Source organism: Tachypleus tridentatus, chromosome 2 (assembly GCF_004210375.1).
Source record: "Tachypleus tridentatus isolate NWPU-2018 chromosome 2, ASM421037v1, whole genome shotgun sequence".
NCBI classification, from domain to species: domain Eukaryota; kingdom Metazoa; phylum Arthropoda; class Merostomata; order Xiphosura; family Limulidae; genus Tachypleus; species Tachypleus tridentatus.
This window is the reverse complement of record NC_134826.1, coordinates 91,526,926-91,545,916: the sequence shown is the minus strand read 5'-3', so window position 1 is coordinate 91,545,916 and position 18,991 is coordinate 91,526,926. Positions and strand designations below refer to the sequence as shown.

The window sequence follows — 18,991 nt, the reverse complement described above, 5'->3', positions numbered from 1 at the left end:
TTGATGGGAGAAAGCAAAAGGTTAGTTGTTAATACAGTCAATCAAATTGGATCTTTGTCATTATCAGAGTATCCAACAGTAAGTTTTTGGGCTTTGCTTTTTTATTTACATTAATAACATTGAGAAAGGCATAATTAGCAATTAGTAAAGTTTAATGACGTTAAACTCTTGAATATTTCTAATTGCATTAAAGATGTTGAGTTATTACAAAATAACTTGAATCGGTTAATAAGTTGGATACTTACTTAGTTAATGAACTTTAATTATACGAAGTTCAAGGTAACATGTTTAGGTCATTATAACTTGGATAACTTTTGTTTTTAATGCAGGTGATATCTAATTCAACACAATACTGTGAATGGATAATAAGATCATGATATAGTTATGGATCACCAGTTTCTCAACAATTAAAAACTGCTCTGTCGCTAGTAATAAAGCAAATATAATTTTAAAATGTAGTTATAGATGTGTACAAATCAAGAGAGATAACTATTTCTCAGTACAAATAACATGTCTCACTTGAAATACTATTTACATTTTTACTTTCCTTACCTAAAAAAAAGAATATTGACTTGTTAGTTAAAACGTTGCCCTGTACTTTATTTTAATTAAAGTTTTTAATACCCATACCAACCCTCTTGAAAATACGTTTTTACTTCTGGAGGGTTTATTGTCATCATGGCAATCGTTAAACAGTAAGTTATTAATTTTGTTAGTAATGTGAAGATATTTGAAAAGGTTGATTCTGTGTAAGTAATTTCTTTAATTTAGAAGGATTTGAACTGTTTTGAAACATAGGTTAAAATTTCAAAGAAGAGTAAAGTGACAGACTAGTTGGATCTACCAAGGTTATTTTTTGTCCACCAAAATATTAAAACTATATTAAGTGTAGTTCCTCAGATCCGTACACCTAGGGAACTAAAGTTGAAATAATTTTACCTGAGAGCACATTAAGATCTGAACTTCCAGAGCTAAATCTTTGTATTCTTCTTAATATTAAAGTTTTCATTTCTAACTTTTACATTTTACTTCTCAAAGACCACCCTTAAGAAGAAAAATACACCCTACCAATTTTAAACACCATCTATAGTCAGAAAATACAATATCTGTAACATTGTTTCTTAATGCTATGTCCCTTATAGATCTGATTAACCTTTTTTTTTATGTACAGAAAATACAATATCTGTAACATTGTTTCTTAATGCTATGTCTTTTATAGATCTGATTAACCTTTTTTTTTATGTACATGTGCTTATATTCTCTTCCATTGTTGACTGTGTATAAATTTCACACAATGAAAATAATTTATCACATTATGGTGGACAAAGAAAAGAATGTATGTCTGTTCTTACTATACAGCAAGGAAAACATTACAAAAGTTAGAAATATTTGTATTACAAGAATGTAACTGCTCTGCTTTAAGGATAGAATGCAATTTTTTTGTAACAGATATCTATAACGTACTCTTGTTTTACTCACAAAAGGTATATTGGATTTTGAAGAAATTTTCTTTTTCAGCTTGTAAATAAAATTTCATTGTTCTTATTGCAATAATATTATTAAAAGGTAGTATATTAATCAAAACAAACAGTATATAATTTTTTTCAAAAACTCTATTTTAATTACCACTTTTACAGAATGCAAGTTTTTATCTGTTAAGAAAATTGACAGGGAAATTTATGTATGGGTACTGAATAATTGCCAAAGCAGTACAGAGTGGTATGCTAAGTTTAGATGAGCACAAATGTCAGTGGTTAAATATAAAGCAGTGAAGTACACATTGAGCTGAAGTTGTGGTTAAAGTAATGAAACTGTTCAAAGCTTTTCATGATAGCTAGTTATTTCAAGACTAGGCTTTGCTCTAATTTAATTTACTATATTTTTGTTTGTTTTTTGAGACAAACTAGAGTTCACATGCAAGGTAACTATTCATTTTATATTGGAGAAAAACAACAACAAAAAACCCTGAAATATGTGCACTGCCACTGACTTAGAACAAAATAAGCTGAATTTTTAAAAAGCAGAAATTAAAACAAAATACTTCACAATTTACTTTTAATTACCCTTTTTTGGAAATCATGCACAATATTAAAAAAACCTTTTTAAAATAGAATAACAAATTTTGAAATTTGTTAAAAATGTGCATTTCAGCTGGAGCTAACAGAAAAACTAAAAAGCAAACCTTCTCTATTGTTCTTGTTTTCAGTTATGCATGCCATTGTGGTTCATACACCACTGAGTGTCTGTCTGCTTTCTTTCTTTAAAGCAATAAATAGAAAATTGGACTTGTATGTTTGGCTACAAAAATGAAGATAGGATTTAGTGAAAAAAAAAAATCTTAGTCTTGTACCACAGTAAACAAATTTATTAACTGAAATTGTTTACTATTCTTTTTTATTTCATGGTAAACTATTGTAAATTTGTGCTCTAAATAATACTTAAAGAACTACTGTTTTTTCCCAAGATTAAAAATAAGTAATTAATAAATTGTTCACTTTGGTTAAATTGTTTAAATGATTATAGGAGGTGGGGTTTCAAGAGATGTTTTCGAACTTAAGGGGGAAAAAATATTCTACTAGAATTGCACTGTGCCGGTTTCTGATTATAAATATATTTTGTATAGAAAATATGTAAGTTAAAGTATTAACTTAGGTTGAATATAAAACAAATTTTGACAAATAGTGTACTACTAATGGTGAGGAAAGTGAAAAATGTTGTTCATTATAATAGTGTAGGATTATTGAGTGAGTTATATTAACGTAACGTTTAAAGAAAAGGGAACCTGTTGGTCTATCCTTTAAGCCAAACTAAGCCTATTAAAGAATAATAATAAAAGAAAATTTAAAGTCAGCAATATCATTCATATATTTACCAAGCATTTTTTTAAATTCACTCAAATTTACTGCCTCCACAACATTCAAAGACAATCCATTCCATAGGCCAACCACTCTGTTTGAGTAATAAAACTGTTCTAGCTGAAGAAGGCTTTTACCTTGCCTGAATTTATATTTGTCCCCTAGTTTTTTAATTCATGCTGTTAAGTATGAAAAATGTTAATGTATCAACATTATTTCCTTTTACACTTTAAAAAACTTCATTTAGATCCATTCTAACTCTTCTTATTTGAAGAGAAAACAATTTTAATGATCTTAATCTCTCATCATATGACAACTCTTTCATCCCAGACACCATTTTTAGTAACCCTTTTCTGATCCATTTCCAACAATTCAATGCCCTTCATAAGGTAAGGAGCTCAAAACTAAACACAGTACTCCAAATGTTGCCTAACCAGTGGCCTATACAATAAAATTATAACCTCTTTATATTTATATTCAGTATTTCTGTAGATATAATCTAAATTCCTATTTGCCCTACCGCTAGCAACATCAGTACTTGGATGACTAAAGAGCCATTCACCAAGATTCTTTTCTTTAATGACACTGTTAAAGTTATTCCCATCCAAATTATATTTATAATTCAAAGTATATTAACTCACATGCAATATCCTGCATTATTATAATTAAAACTCATCTACCATTTATTTGCCCAACTCACTAAATGATCTAAATCCCTTTGTAAAACAGCAACATTTTTTTTCACAGCCAGCAACACCCAAGTGCCTCCCCACCAGGATCAAATGGCTGGCCCACTTTGGCTAGGGTCAACTGAGTACTAGTTTTGGATGTTCTCAATGCTAACCAACCAACCTTCATCTGTGACATTAATATAAATAAAAAAGGGCAATGGTCATAACACTGAGCCCTGAGGTACACCTCTTGCAACATTAATCCAGTTTGACTGAACTCCATTTATAAAATCCCTTTGCTTTCTTTCAACTAGCCACTCTTCTGTCCAGTTATTTAACTTATCCTACACACCTGTAGAGATAAGTTTTTTACAAGCCTTTTGTGTGGCAGTTTGTCAAGTGCTTTATGAAAGTCCAGATACTCCAAATGTACACCCTTACCTTCATCTTCTTATGTAGTAACACTTTCAAAGCATGTCAAAAAGATTTGTTAGTCAAGATTTTCACTTAATGAAACTATGTTGACTATGTGATAAGATTCTAAACTTTGTTAAATGACTGTGCAAGATATTTATCAGACTTTCCAAAACTTCCCAGAACTGATATAAGACTATCAGTGATGTCGAGAAACCCACTTGTTGAGAAATTTATATGCAAAAACGGCTCGTTTGGGTTGAGAAAATATTTTACATAGAAGAGCGAACAACGTTTCGACCTTCTTCGGTCATCGTCAGGTTCACAAAGAAAGAGGTAACTGACCGGAAGCTGACCACATGTTTGAAAGGGGTTGTGTAACTGAGTGTCGAAATGTAGAGGGTGGTGTTAGATGTTTGAATATATAATTTTATTTATTTTATTATATTAATATAGGTATAAAGGCATTCCTTTATATTGGTTTATTTTGGGTTTAAGTTGTTGTATAAGTAAGGCTTCTTTAATTTTGCATTTGTTTATGTTTGTTTCTTTATTTAGTATTTGAGTGTTTTCTATGGTTATGTTGTGTTTATTTGACTTGCAGTGTTCGAAAACGTGTGAAGGTGACTTTTTATGTTCTTTGAATCTGGTTTCCATTTTTCTACTTGTTTCTCCAATATAGAAGTCGTGGCAGTTATCACATTGTATTTTGTAAATAATGTTGGTGTGGTGTTTGTCAGTGTAGTTTTTACATAGTATAGACCTCAGTTTTGTGCCTGGTTTTTGAATAAATTTGGTATTAACTGGAATGTCATATTTTGTTACTAATTTTTGCCAAATGTTGGTTATTTGTTTGCTGATGTCAGGAATATATGGTATACAGCAGTATATGGTTTCGTGATTTTTTGATTCGTGAGATATATTTACTTTAGTTGGTTGATTTTGCTTTCTGTCTAGGTGTGTGCGTATAATGTTTTCTACAGTTTGTGGGGGAAACTTATTGATGAAGTATTGTTTTATTTTGTCTAAGTTATCATTAATTTTATCTGGTGAGCATAGTTTTATGGCTGTGTTTATTTGGTTTCTTAGTATGTTGAGTTTTTGTTTTGTTTCATGTGCTGAGTCCCAAGGAATGTATAGTCCAGTATGGGTGATATAAGACTATATTCTAAAAACAGGTGGCATGGGTATTAAAACTTTAATTAAAATAAAGTACAGAACAGTATTTCAAACTTCTTAGATCATCATCAGGTTATCAAAGAAAGCTTGTAACTGATTGTTGCTGGGCAAATTTCTTAGGGACAACAGTGTAAATGGATGCAATACTCTAGGGGGGAGTGGAAGTTAGATGTTAGGTTATTAATTAATATAGGTATGAAGGTGTTTTTTTGTATTGGTTCAATCTTGGTTTGAGTTTTTTATAAATAAGGCATTTTTTATTATGCTGGTGTTTTCTACAGTTATGCTGTGTTTATTTGATTTGCAATGTTTAAAAATATGCAAAGGTTTTTTTTGTGTTCTTTGAATCTGGTTTCCATCTTTCTGCTTGTTTCTCCAATATAGAAGTTATGGCAGTTGTTACACTATTTTATGAATAATGTTGATGTTATGTTTGTCAGTGTAGTTTTTGCATAGTATAGACCTTAGTTTTGTGCCTTGTTTTTGAATAAATTTAGTGTTTACTGGAATGTTATGTTTTAAGTTTTTTTCCCAAATTTTGGTTATTTTTTCAATAATATCAAGAATATATGGTATGCAGTAGTGTAAGGTTTTATAGTTTGTTGTTTTTTTGAATTTATTATTGTTTGTTTATTGTGTTGTTAGTCTAGGTGTGTGTGTTTAATTATTTCAAAGATTTTTGAAGGAAATTTGTTAGTAGAGATGAAATGTTGATTTATTTGGTTGATTTCATCATTACTTTTATCAAGTGAACATAGTTTTGTTCACTTTACTTGATTTCTTAATATGTTGTTTTTGAATTGTTTCATGTGCTGAGCCCTATGATATGTATAGACCAGTATCAGTGATTTTTCTGTGTATTTCTATTTTGAATTGTGTATTGGTTTTTGTGATCTTGAGGTTGAGAAATGCTATTTGGTTTGTTTTTTCATATTCACAGGTGAACTTAATGTTGGAGTATATGGAATCAGTGTGGTTGAAAAAGCTAAGTGTGTGCTCTGTAAATGTGAATCCAGCAACAGCAATAGTGTCATCAACATGTCTGTACCAGTATAGTGGTGGGTGCACAGCTAAATTGGTCACTTGAGGTTCAGTCTGTTGTCATGAAAATGTTGGCAAAAACTGATGACATGGGATTGCCCATACTTAAACCATTTATTTATAAGTAGTTTTGGTCATTGAACATAGTTAGTTTTGGTGGTAGTGGATTCTATAAGAGTTTTAAATTTGTTGCTGGTGGGTGTGTATTAATGGGTTGGGGTCTTGGATGTAAATTCTAGAGCTATCTTACAGGCTTCAGTAGTTGGGACTTCTGTGAAAAGGGAAATTATATCAAAACTATCTATTAAGGCATTATAGTTTAGTTGATCAAGAATATATTTAAATTTAAGTCTTTTCTTGATCAGTTAAACAATAAAGGCTAAGAACTGTTAAATATGAAGAATACAATTTAAATCTTCATCAGTAAAAACTGAAGGAAATGCAAAACTGAATAACCCAGCCATCTCAAAATCACTGGGTATAAACTTTCCTTTATCATCCCTCAAGGATCCTATCCTCATCCTTACATGTTGTTTACCTTTAATATACTTAAAGAAATCTTTACTGTTCATTTTGACATTTTCAGCCAAGCTTTTGTCATATATTTTTTATGTCCTAACTTCTTCTTTATCTGGGCCAGGATCCTTATGATTTTTTAAACTTCCCGATTTTATTTTAACAAGCTCAGAATTTATGCAGTTGTTTTGTTTAACTTTATTTATCAATTGTTCTGGGTGTAGAATACTGCTTAAATCTTTGTTAGTAAAAACAGAAGAAGAAGCAGAATTAACAACCTATTTCATAATCATCAGATATAAGTCTACTTTTATAATCTCTCAATGGTCCTATCCCCATCCTGACATTTCATTTACTCATGTGCTTGAAAAAATTCTCACTGTTAATTTTTATCTTTTAAGCCAATGTTTTTATTTAATACATAATTTCAGATGTTCTAATTGCCTGTTTGACCAACTTTCTAGATCTTCCCAAATTGTCTGTAATACTGGCCAATTTATATTTATTAAATTTGTAATGCTTTTCTTTAATTTTATCTTTCATACCCCTAGTTTTTTGGATCCAGGACAATGTCTCAACTCCATGATCACTGACTCATTTTAAAACAAAGTAACTTTTGATGTTACATTCCTATTAATAAATAGTTTTGCAAAAACTTGTTACTTTGTTTCAAAAATTTAGCATTACTTGATGAAACATTGTCCACAATACTGTTTTTTTACTTGCTGCTGTCCTTTTCTTTCTATAATGAATATATTTTTTTTTAATCTTGAAAATCTTTCCACATTTGCTCAGTACTTCCAAACAATTCAGCTGCCCAATTCACAAGTTAATACAATTGTTATGTTCATTTTAATGACAGAAGTTTTCTCCAGAATTTTTATCTTTTGTGAGAGTTTACAATAAATGTATAAAAAAATACCAGTATTAATATAATAAAATTTTTGTTAAAGAAGTTAAAAATTGTAGAATATTAAATCTTAACAGTCAAACTGCTTCTGCGCATTGCATTGTATTTCATAACACAGTACTTTTATTTATTTTTCAGATTGTTCAGACCATTACAATGCTTTATATCTTCTGTATAAGAAGGGAGAGTTTGTATTTTCTTTGTTTCTTTTTTATTCTCAACTATTATAAATGTGTATTATTGCTATATTTCTAGGCCAATTATCTTGAAACTGGAGAGAGTATATGTGTTAGATTAATGTGACCAGATACCTTTCTCCTTTCATTTTGGCTTCCATTACATTTTATGGTCCAAAGTTTCTTTTTATTTCCATCAACCAGATGAGACTTGCCACAAAAATACAATAATAATTCATGCAGTTTGACACTGAAAAATATAAGATTTCTGTATTTTTTTATTTTTATAATTTATAGGGGCAAAGCTACAAGAAAATGGAAAATTAAATATTTTGTTCTGATATTTCTGTGTATTTTATCCAATCCAAATGAAGCATTTTTCATAAAGATATTTTAAGACAACATTAATGGACTGAAGCAGACAGATATAAATTCTGTGTATTTCTTTAGGTTTTTCAGGAGTCAAAAATATAAAAAAAGTTTCCAATGTTTCAGCTTGCTATTCCTTTTTTATTATAAATAATTAGTAAAATTTTGCACAATATGCATTGGCATAGCCTCCTCAGGCATTGTGATTTGTACTTTCGTTTGTTTGTACAGGTGTCAGAGGGGAAACAAATTACAAATTGAGGATTTTGACCTGCTATTTCTCTTTATTATGTTTGGTCTAAATGAAACTTTGCACAAGATTCATTGCCACAGCCCTCACAGACTAAAACACAGATTTGAAATTCATATCACTCTTGTAATGTTACAGGGATCAATAATCAAATTATTCTCCAAAATTAAAATTTTTAGTCTGCTATTCCTCTTTATGTCAATCTATAGAGATGAGACTTTGACCAAAGATACCTTGTGTCATCTCTATAGACTAAAGCAGTTATACTTGGAATTTTATCTTTCATTTCTTTTTAAATGGGTTAAAGGTAAAAAAAATTACTATGTACGTAATAGAGAACTCTGAACCAAAACACTGTATACATATATGCCTCACCAGGGATTGTTAGTAATAATGTTTTGATTCACAGAACATGTTAAATTGTATATATTATGTCAGAGAATAAGTCTTGTTTGCTCAAAAATTGCCTGTTATTTGTTATTGTGAATAAATATATTTATGTAGCTGACTACCACAGTCTAGTATATACTACAATGCACCTTTCTCACAAAGAAGTCTAAAGTTTATCCTGTGTTAGGTGTCTATTTCTCTGCTCTCCTGTGTTTTAAATACTATTTTTTCATGAAACCTAATGTACACTGAATATTGTGGAGGGGGAGATACATATTCACAAAAGTATATTGATTTATAACAAGCTTTGTGGATATTTCTTGGAAGGTGTTGGTTTTTGATCAGTTTATTTGTAATTTACAGTACCTTATTATAAACAAAACTATATAATGTTTTAAGTATTTGTTCATTTAGTTTTTTTTTGTTGCCTTATATTTTAATCAAAAGGTTTAAGCTGTTAATGGACTGTCCCTCAGAGTGTGGTACATTTATTAAAGTATATGTTTATCAAATATGCCAACAAGAGTCACACAGTAAAATAGTTATATCCTTTATGGATCATATAGACATTAATGTTTTTAGCAAACTAACCTAGTGACTTTGTACCAGGTAATGATAGATATGGATCAGTCGTGTAAGAGTACTAGTTTTCTCACTATCAGTTGGTTTTATAGATTATATAAAAAGTGACAGAAAGGTGCTAAGAAAAGATTTTAACAAAAATTGTAGGCTGTATTCTGAGCCTACTTTGGGATTGCCAAGTATCATGGAAAGTATATTAGTGACCTTAAAGTAGACTGTGTGCTCGGTCTTTGGGATACAGAATATAGAGAAAAGTGTGTTAGTATGTTACATGCTAGGCCTATTTTGATATTACTAAGTATGATGTATTTAATAATATTTTATTCTTGGGTTGGTTCTTTAGGATTATTTGTTACAAAATAATGCCAAGTCCACCACATGACAATAGTGAACTAATTTGTTTCTTATGCATTGCTAGTTACTTTCACCTTTTGACCTAACTTCACAAACAATGTTTAATCCTTTCACAACAGATCTTGGGTCAAAGGCCATGTCATTAGGTTTATTGACTTGCATTCAAAATTGTATTGAACTACTACTTTATGAACTGTAGATCATAATTTAAAGTTTAAGATTAGGTATGAGTTAATTTCTTAATTTAAAAGTAAATATTAAAATAATGCACCTAAATATAGATCTTAGCAAATCATGTGGTGTGTTGAATACAGCTCTGTTTAGAATTAGATGTTGGTGATGTCAAAATACTAACTCTCCTAGTGTCACAGAGGTATGTCTGCAGACTTGCACTGCTAAAAACCAGGTTTCAGTACCCATGGTGGGCAGAGCACAGATAGCCCATTGTGTTGCTTTGTTCTTACTTCAAAACAAACAAACCAAATAAGCAAAATACTCAGTCTATAGTTTTGTACAAATTAGGAACTCATATGACCAACATTAACAAGTTAGAATATAAAGAAAGTGCATCATATTTTTTTATTTTGCTGGGATATTGCTTATGTACTGAATCAAATACAGTGGCCTTATTCACCTCTTTCCATTTTTGGAAATGGTCCCTTATATACACTTCAATATATGATGTGCATAATCATTCAACAGCTTAGAATGTCCTTTAGTGATTTTCTCAGCTATTTCAATCTGTGAAAAACTGTCATGTTCTTTCAATCAATGATTTCAAGAAGATAGGTTGTGTCTTTAGTCTGCTTGAAGTTTCTTTTTTTTAACCTAAATTCATCTTAGTTTCTAAGTTTAATAAAGTATAGTTGAATTCTATGATATCAACATAGTTATTTATGATTTTTTTAGTTATTTAACTGCATGTATGTATGTATATATAAAACCTAAAAGAAATTTAATGTCTTCCACATGCAAAATTTTAAAAGGTTTAGCAACCTATGTACAGTAGCAACAGAGTTCAAAGGTCATAGCTAGAAGAGATAATTGTTTGCTTTACCTTTTTATTTATTGTTCCATATTTTAGGAAAAATAAGTTTAATTTATTTTGAAATAGTAATAATATATATACATATGTAATATATAATAATAATATGACTGTATATTACAAAATACTAGTCCACTAAAACACAACCAAAATAGGGAAGACCAAATGTCAGTTTTATATTATAGAATACATAACATGAGTGTGCATATACAATGATATATAATTATGAGACTTAAGCTATTTAGTCTAAACATTTGTATTTTTTGTATTATTTGTGTTTCTTAGCCTGAAGATGACCTAGGAAGGTCAAAACATTGTTCTCTGCTTATCAGTAAAAGTGATAATACCCATATCAGTCATTCTGAGATGCATTTTTATTTCAAGTGGGTTTCTCATCATCAAGAATTTGTATTTTTGTGTTATAATATTTAGTCATTCTTACATGAAAAAAAAGCATAATTTATATTCCTTATTTTTTTTATGATGGTTGCAAGGTTGGTCAGGTGACAGACCCCACATAGTTAGGGTAAAGAAAATACCATAAAATGTAAAATCTTACTGGAAATAAACATTTGAAATGTTTTTAGGATGTTTTAAAGATTATGCAAATATTATTTGAGATTTTTGGGATGAAGAATAATTTTTAATCATGACATGAAATCACTTTACACTCAAATTAGTAACAAAAGACCATTTTTACAAACAAATCTTCAGTTAAATATTTTATTACAGAATCTGTTTTTTGTGTGTGTGTGTACAAAAACTTGTAATCTTTACTAAAAGTCAACCAAATGTTTTGAAGAAACACATGTTATATCAAAAGTTATAGTGCAAATGTGTAGATGTACTTGTGTATATTATACTGAGCCCATTGTGAAAGGGTTAAACAGATATTTTAGGTTAATAATATGCCTAATTCACAGAAAAGTTGTTTAATTTACTTTCACCAGTCAATTGATAATGGATATGAAGACATTCTCAAGATTTAGCTTATTAACTAAATCACAGAACTGAATAACACATTAACTCCTTAAATAATTCATTGATTCCCTCATGTTAACATTTATATAATTTTCAATTTCTGCTTATTATTTGTTGTTTAGAGATTGTAACATAAGAAATACCTACATTTAGTAAATAAACATCTAAATTAAAAATTGAAAACACAGCTTGAAAACAATATCATATTTCTGTTTAAAATTGATTCAGTTCATTGTTCTTTCTTAAATTACTGTTAATAATTCCAATTTTCTGTATTGATTTCAGATTGCATACTAAATTATGAGTTTGTTCTGATGATCTAATTTTATAATTGCATAGTTGTAAACATGTGTTTTATATAAAGCTTTTAAAATTAACTTAAAATGTTTATAAAAATATTTAAACAAGGTCTTGTTTTTTATCAGTGACTTAGTAGGTAATTTAAAATTCTATGGACATTTTCCAGTGGAATCCTCTTGACACTGAAACTTTAGTAAAATACCTAGCAATGTTAGATTTTAATTTATAGTGTAATATATGAACATGATATATAATTAAATTTACAGGTTGTAAGCTTTAAAATGCAACTTTGGTTTAAATACATACAACAAAATGTAATAATTGAAAAGGTATTAACATTTTTAAATAATGCTCTTAACTATTTTATGTTATAGACTGGAAGAATTGATGTCACCTTCCCACAAGGGGCCTATGTTGGACATTGCTTGGTGTCCTCACAGTGATAATGTCATAACAAGTGCCTCTGATGACATTCTCATCCGAATATGGCACATCCCTGAAGGAGGTCTAGTCCGACCCTCGATTGATCCTGTTGTTGAGTTAGTAGGCCACCAGAAGAAGGTTGGCCAAATACAGTGGCACCTGTCTGCTAATAATGTATTGCTCAGTGCAGGTGAGCTGTAATGAAATCTTAACATTTTCACTACTCATATGTGTATGCAATAAAAATAATAAATTATTGAGTTTTATGCAACTTTATAAATGTGTAGGGTAGTCCATTATTATACATCCAGTCACTATGTTAAGTATAGTATATAAACAAGTGAGTAAACAATAATTTGTATCTTGTGTCTCTCTCTCTCTCTCTCTCTCTGTGTGTGTGTGTTAACATTCTACTTAGTTTAACTCAACTGAAAATAAATTGAGAGGACTTCCACTATCCAGGCTATTAGGGTAACTTAAGAAATTGGTACATAGTTATGGCTCACTCTCAGTGTCCAATATTTCTAAGATACATAACTTACTTTTTTCATAGATATGTGCCATCCTAGTAACACTGATAAGTAAAGTCATTGTTGCATCCATGAGGACATTGTTATAATCTATAAATTGAATAATATTGAGCTGAGGAAGCATGAGTTTGTTGTCTGGACTTATTCATATTATCAGCAGTAAACTAAACTTTTATTTGTGATATCTAGTATATATTAACCTCACCAGTAATTTTTTCTAAAGAAATTAAATAAAAATGTATAACGAGGAAGAAAACATTTTTCTTATCATGTATTGTAAAATGTGCATGTCCAAAGTAAGTCTATTATAGCTGTAGAGTAGCTAAAAGAAGTTTCCATGCATGGAGCTAATATAAAAATTATAATAAGTTATAAGAAGTTAAGGAATGAGCAGTTTTCATTGTTTCTCTTATTTCTACAGTGGAGAATTATTGCTGCTTATTGCTAGTTTTGTTTATTAGCATGACTGTGGTAGTTGTAAATCATCTCTTAAACTGTACAGAGGAGAATCATGACTACTTATTGCTATTGTTGTAATTATTATTATAAATTTGTTAGTAGTACTGTTATTTCTAGAAATAAAATCATTTCAAATGTTGCTGTTATAAATATGGCTTAGCTAATGAATTGTGATTAATAATAGATGTATTTAATGCTGTTGTACTTACTGTTTGTATATCATTTAACTAGTAAAACTGTTTGGAATGGCAGGTGCTGACTGCAAAATTTATATCTGGAATGTTGGCACTGGGGAAATTCTGTTTGAGATCAATCACTCTGATGTTATAGAAGATTGTTGCTGGAGTTGCGTTGTAGGTTGAATTGTCACTATATGTAAAGACGAAAATTGGGGTTTATGATCCTTGCACAGGGGAAGTCAAATAGGTAGCTTATGAAGAAATTAATTATCTTAGAAATAGTTGAAACATGTAATGTTAGAAGCCTTGTTCATATATTCTTAGACAAGACTTCAGTCAAAGCAATATTAGTTTCAGTTACAATATTTTACCTTCTTTTACAAAATAGTTTTTTTTATTAATACTTCCCTCCACCAATAGGAATGTGGCACAACTCCATTGTAACCAGCTTCCCCTCCACATTTGCATTTTCTAATTGCTTCTAAATTAGTAGTAGTACCATACAGATGTGTTTGGTTTTTGTTTGCAAGTTTATTTATATTTTCCATTATACTACAGACTTCATTTTTCTTCGGTGCTTCTTTAATTTTTGTACATTTTTGAATTTTAAAAATTGCTTTTTCTCACTTTTCTTATTGTTCATATATTTTTACTTCAATTTGGAATTGTCACTAGGTACCCATAGTTTCAGGTAGTTACATTACCATAGCTGTTACTGTTGCTGCAGGTTTTCAGACCACCACTACTACTACTACTACTACACTGAGCACTCAATTATAAGCTGAGGAAGTGACAACAGTTATTTAACAAGAAATTTCTACACTCCTGCAACCTTCATCACCACAGGATGAATGTCTTGTCATGCGTGTTTGTGTGGCATCTTGCAGGCAGGATGAAAATTTGGATAGTCTACCCCCATGTATGCTTCCTAGTCATGAATGATATTTGGGGATTTACCCAGACCTCCTTTCATCTTTTGTGGAATTAATTCATCAGGATTGTACTGTTTTGTCTATTATCTCCTGTTTCCTTTGATTCTCAACCTACTCTCCGTGATAAAGAATCTAGTGTTGAGGTTCATACCGGACAATATAGGGATCAACTTTGATCAGTGTTCAGTTTGCTGCATTCACCTTGTATATCTGTAGGTCATGCTTATGCATTTCCATAGATCTTCCTTCCCTTATTTTAATTTGTAAAGTTTTGTTCTTCTTCCCATCTGCTCCTTTGCTGGTCATGGCTACTCATTCTTCATTGATTCACAGTTGAGTTGTTTCTTGAAGGCTTTTCAGAAGTTTCCAGCATTTGTGATTCTGCCATAGAGTTCGGGTCAGTGGAGGCTAGGTTTTTTCCACTTTTGCTACATGTGGTTACCACTTACAATGGACTTGCAGGTTATACAGGTTCTTTCAGAGGGTCTAGCTCTTCATTTCAGTTAACTTTCATTGTTGTCTCCTCATCCCATTGCCTTTCCCTTCACCAAATAGTTCTGTTTTACACCAGCATCTACAGGAGACAGTTCAGAACTTGTTTCAGAAACAGGCCATAGAACTTGGGAAACCTTCTATTCCTGGGTATTGGTGACCAGTTAGAGATTTATAGTCCCTGAGTTGTTTCTTGGACATACCCAAGTTAATGAGTCTTACTTAACCTTTCAATGGGTTTTCAATTCTGGGTTTTGAATGATAAAGATTAAAGTGTCAGATGCCAATTTACATATTTTTTTTTCCCAAGTATCCTCACATTCCCTTTCTCTTATTTTATCAGTTTTGGACTGTACCATTTATACTTTCTGCCGAGTAGCCAAACCATTCACTTGACGGCTTCATGTCAGGGGCCTTAGTTTCCACCATTACCTGGACAGTTGGCTAATTTTGGCTTCTTCTCAGGTCGAATCTGTTTTTCATACTCAGTTTCTTCTCCTTTGAGAGGCTGTCAGAGTGGGTTGGCTTATCAAGGTGGAGTTGTTTTCCACACTCATGCAGTACCTGATTCATCTAGGTATGTTCTTCAATTCCCTCATCAGTCAGGACCAACCACCTTCCCTTTGTTTATGGGATATGGAACATCTCATTGGCAATATATCAGCTTCTCTCTCTCTCTTACTCTCAAAATTCTCTCTTTTGAGGATGTGGTCTTTTCTTTAAATCCTCATTTCTCTTTATCGTGCCCACATTTACCACCTTTGGTGACTTGACTCATTGGAGTTTCACTTGAATCCCTTAGATGATCCCTTTACTCTGTCTTCCCACCCACAGGCCAACTTCACTTGCAGTGGTAGATACAGGATTTTTTGGTGGGGGATGATCGACTAAGTAACAGTGACTTAAACCCAACCCCAAGTAAACTTTTCCTTGTTACTGCAACGTAAATTTCATGGAATTAATTTAGAAACAAAGAAAATAAACATATATGACAATGAACTCTCATTTATTCATTTTATTCTAAAATATCAAGTTACAAGTAATCGTACAGCACTATACTGAATCGCACAACATAGTGCATGTGACAATGAACTTTCATATATTCCTAAATAACATGTTACAAGTAAACATACAGCAAAAATATTCTAATTGAGATGATCACTACTTTATATTTCTGATTTCCCATTAACCTACACAATTTTGGTATGGCCAGTGGGGGGATGCATCCCCCCATCCCCCCTCTGTATCCATCCATGTTCACTTGGTGGTTGGATCAGACCAATACTACCAATTGAGTTCTTTTGCCAGCTCCTTGACTGGACTGTCATCTTTTTCAGATGCCTCTTTTTTTGGGTTAACCTCATAACCTCAACACTCAACAGTTTTCAGGTCATTAGATACTGACAGAATCATCCCTCCCTAGGTATATCTTAGTTTTATTGAAGGTTTGTCATGTTTGTGTCACTTCTTTTTGGATGTTTGGGGACACATGGTGATGGTTAATTTCAATGATTCCATGGTAGTATCTGTATCACGAGTACCTGATCATGAGTTTTTTTATTTCCATTATAATGGATTTACTGTTGTACATTTATTTTAGTGCCTATACTTGTTTCTGTATAGTGTTTTTTTTTTGTATGTGATACATTTTTGACTGTGTATTATGCAAGTTCTGCCTGTTGTTGAAACTTGTAGAAAATTCTTGAAAATGACAGTCAATGATATTTGTGTATGAAAGCTTGCTAGATCATTCGTAAAAATTTTAGTCTTTCATGATTTGTATAAAGAGCAGCCAGCCAAGAGACAGTGAAAGAGGATATCATTGGACAGCTGCAATCAGTACACTATAGTCATAGAAAACTATAATTGTGATTAACATCTGTTAATATAAAACTACATAATTTGACCAGGAATGTTATAGATTTTGAACATTACAAAGCATTCATTTTCAGTGAATTATTTTAGATGTTATTGGTTCCAAGAGGACATTAAATGTTTTTTTGATAAGAAGTAACATATAACCACTTATAACTAGATTCCTAGCTAAGGAAAAGGTCAGTGGTTTAAGCAAGGTGCAACAATATTGACTATTATTAATTGTATTGTTTTATGTTTGTATATTATAATGTAAATATGTTTAAAAGAAAAAAGAAATTGTGTGTATCAGTTTTGTTAGCAAATATCTTTTTAGTAAATTTAATACATATTAACAATTAATTAACTACTAAATTCAAATTCAACTTTCCAGTTACTTGAATTACTGATACAACGTAACATAATAAACCTGAGACTTGTCTGAAATGTATAAGAATATACAAATATTGAACCTCCTCTACCATAGTCATTGTATCAAATTGTTAGCATGTCATACTCCATGAATGTGATCGTGGGCCAGTTACACTATGTAACATAATTTTCCTTTTTCTTGTTCCTGGGCTGAAAGTGTTATTTCCCCATTGCTTATGTCTAAAGTAAATGGAAATGACCTATTTTTCTCTTCAAACTTTGCTTTTGTGACCCCGGGTAATGAAATTTTCAAATTTACCCATTTTCCAGAACTTTCCAGGTAGATTCTAAAATGTTGTAGAAGTTCACTCCTCAAAATGGGCTCTGCTTTTGCCACAGTGTATCTGGTATGTGGGAGGAAATTGGAATTGCCTGTAACCCAAATGAGTGGCGCCTCTTCATTGATAGCTTATCCAGAAGCCTCAAAGCTGTGCTGCTCCATAATGGGAATAAGTATCTGTCTCTACCCCTGGCTCATTTGGTGCATCTTAAAGAGGAATACAACAGTGTCAAGACCTTGCTAGAAACCTTGAAGTATGATGAGCATAGCTTGGAGGTTATTTGACTTCAAAATGATAGCATTCCTAATGGGTCTCCAAGGAGGCTTTACCAAGTTTCCCTGTTATCTTTGCCTTTAGGACAGCAGGGACACAGCAGCACACTACAACAGGAAGCACTGGCTGCAACGGACTGAGTTCCTTGTGGGTAGGCACAATGTCAAGTGTGAGCCACTAGTGGACCTCCAGAAGGTGTTGTTCACACCATTGCACATAAAATTGGGTCTTATAAAACAATTTCTCACAGCTGTTGATAAGGAGTCTGCAGCCTTCAAATACCTTCAAGACTTCTTCCCTAAGGTGTCTGAGGCAAAAGTCAAAGCTGGTATCTTCGTTGGACCACAAATAAAGAAGATCCTGGAGTGCACAGAATTCCCTAAGAAGCTCAGTAGGAAGGAAGAAAAGCTTGGGGCAGCTTTGTTGCAGTGGTTCGGGGCTTCTTGGGCAATCAAAAGGCCAAAAATTATGTGGAACTGGTTGAGTGCTTCCACCAAGATATACTGGACTTTGAATGCCTCTACCAAGGAGTGTATAATGAAAACATGATGGAGGACTATATTTTGGGGCTGATACATGAAAGTGATTTACATTACAATTGCAAATCTCAAAAAACTACTCACTTCTAAACATTTTTGTTCATTTTTGTATAACTTTAGTATAAGTACATGTAAATCTTGATTCATATATTGTTTTATTCAAACCTTATGTAAATGAAAATGTGCAAATTTCTCAGTTTTTGCATAGAAAATAGGTTAATTTCTAAATTTCATTATCCAGGTCACAAAAGCAAAGTTTGAAGGGAATAATGGCCATTTTCTGTACTTTTAAAACATAAGCAATTAAGAAATAACACATACTATTCAGGAACAAAATTTGTGTTATGTAGTGTTATATTAGCTCAACAAGATATTCCCAACAGAATGGTCATTAGTTCTGCAGGTGTTTTTGTGTGTTCACTGGTGTATTCTGGATATGGATGCTTTTGCCACACATCTCGGTGCTCAACTTTCCCATTTTTGACATCCTGTTCCTCATCCTCTGGCAGAAGCTGTGAATACTTTCAATCAAAACAGAAAAGAATATTACCTTAATGCATATTC

At 31.5% G+C, this 18,991-nt stretch overlaps 1 long non-coding RNA gene across 1 annotated transcript; it reads left to right on the top strand.

The window, feature by feature from the left end:
- The first annotated feature begins 639 nt into the window (after positions 1-639).
- On the top strand, positions 640-11,030 carry LOC143244516 (uncharacterized). The gene is made up of 3 exons (XR_013025129.1): positions 640-749; positions 3,603-4,276; positions 6,060-11,030. It is a non-coding gene; the product is annotated as an uncharacterized LOC143244516 (long non-coding RNA).
- The last annotated feature ends 7,961 nt before the right edge of the window (positions 11,031-18,991 follow it).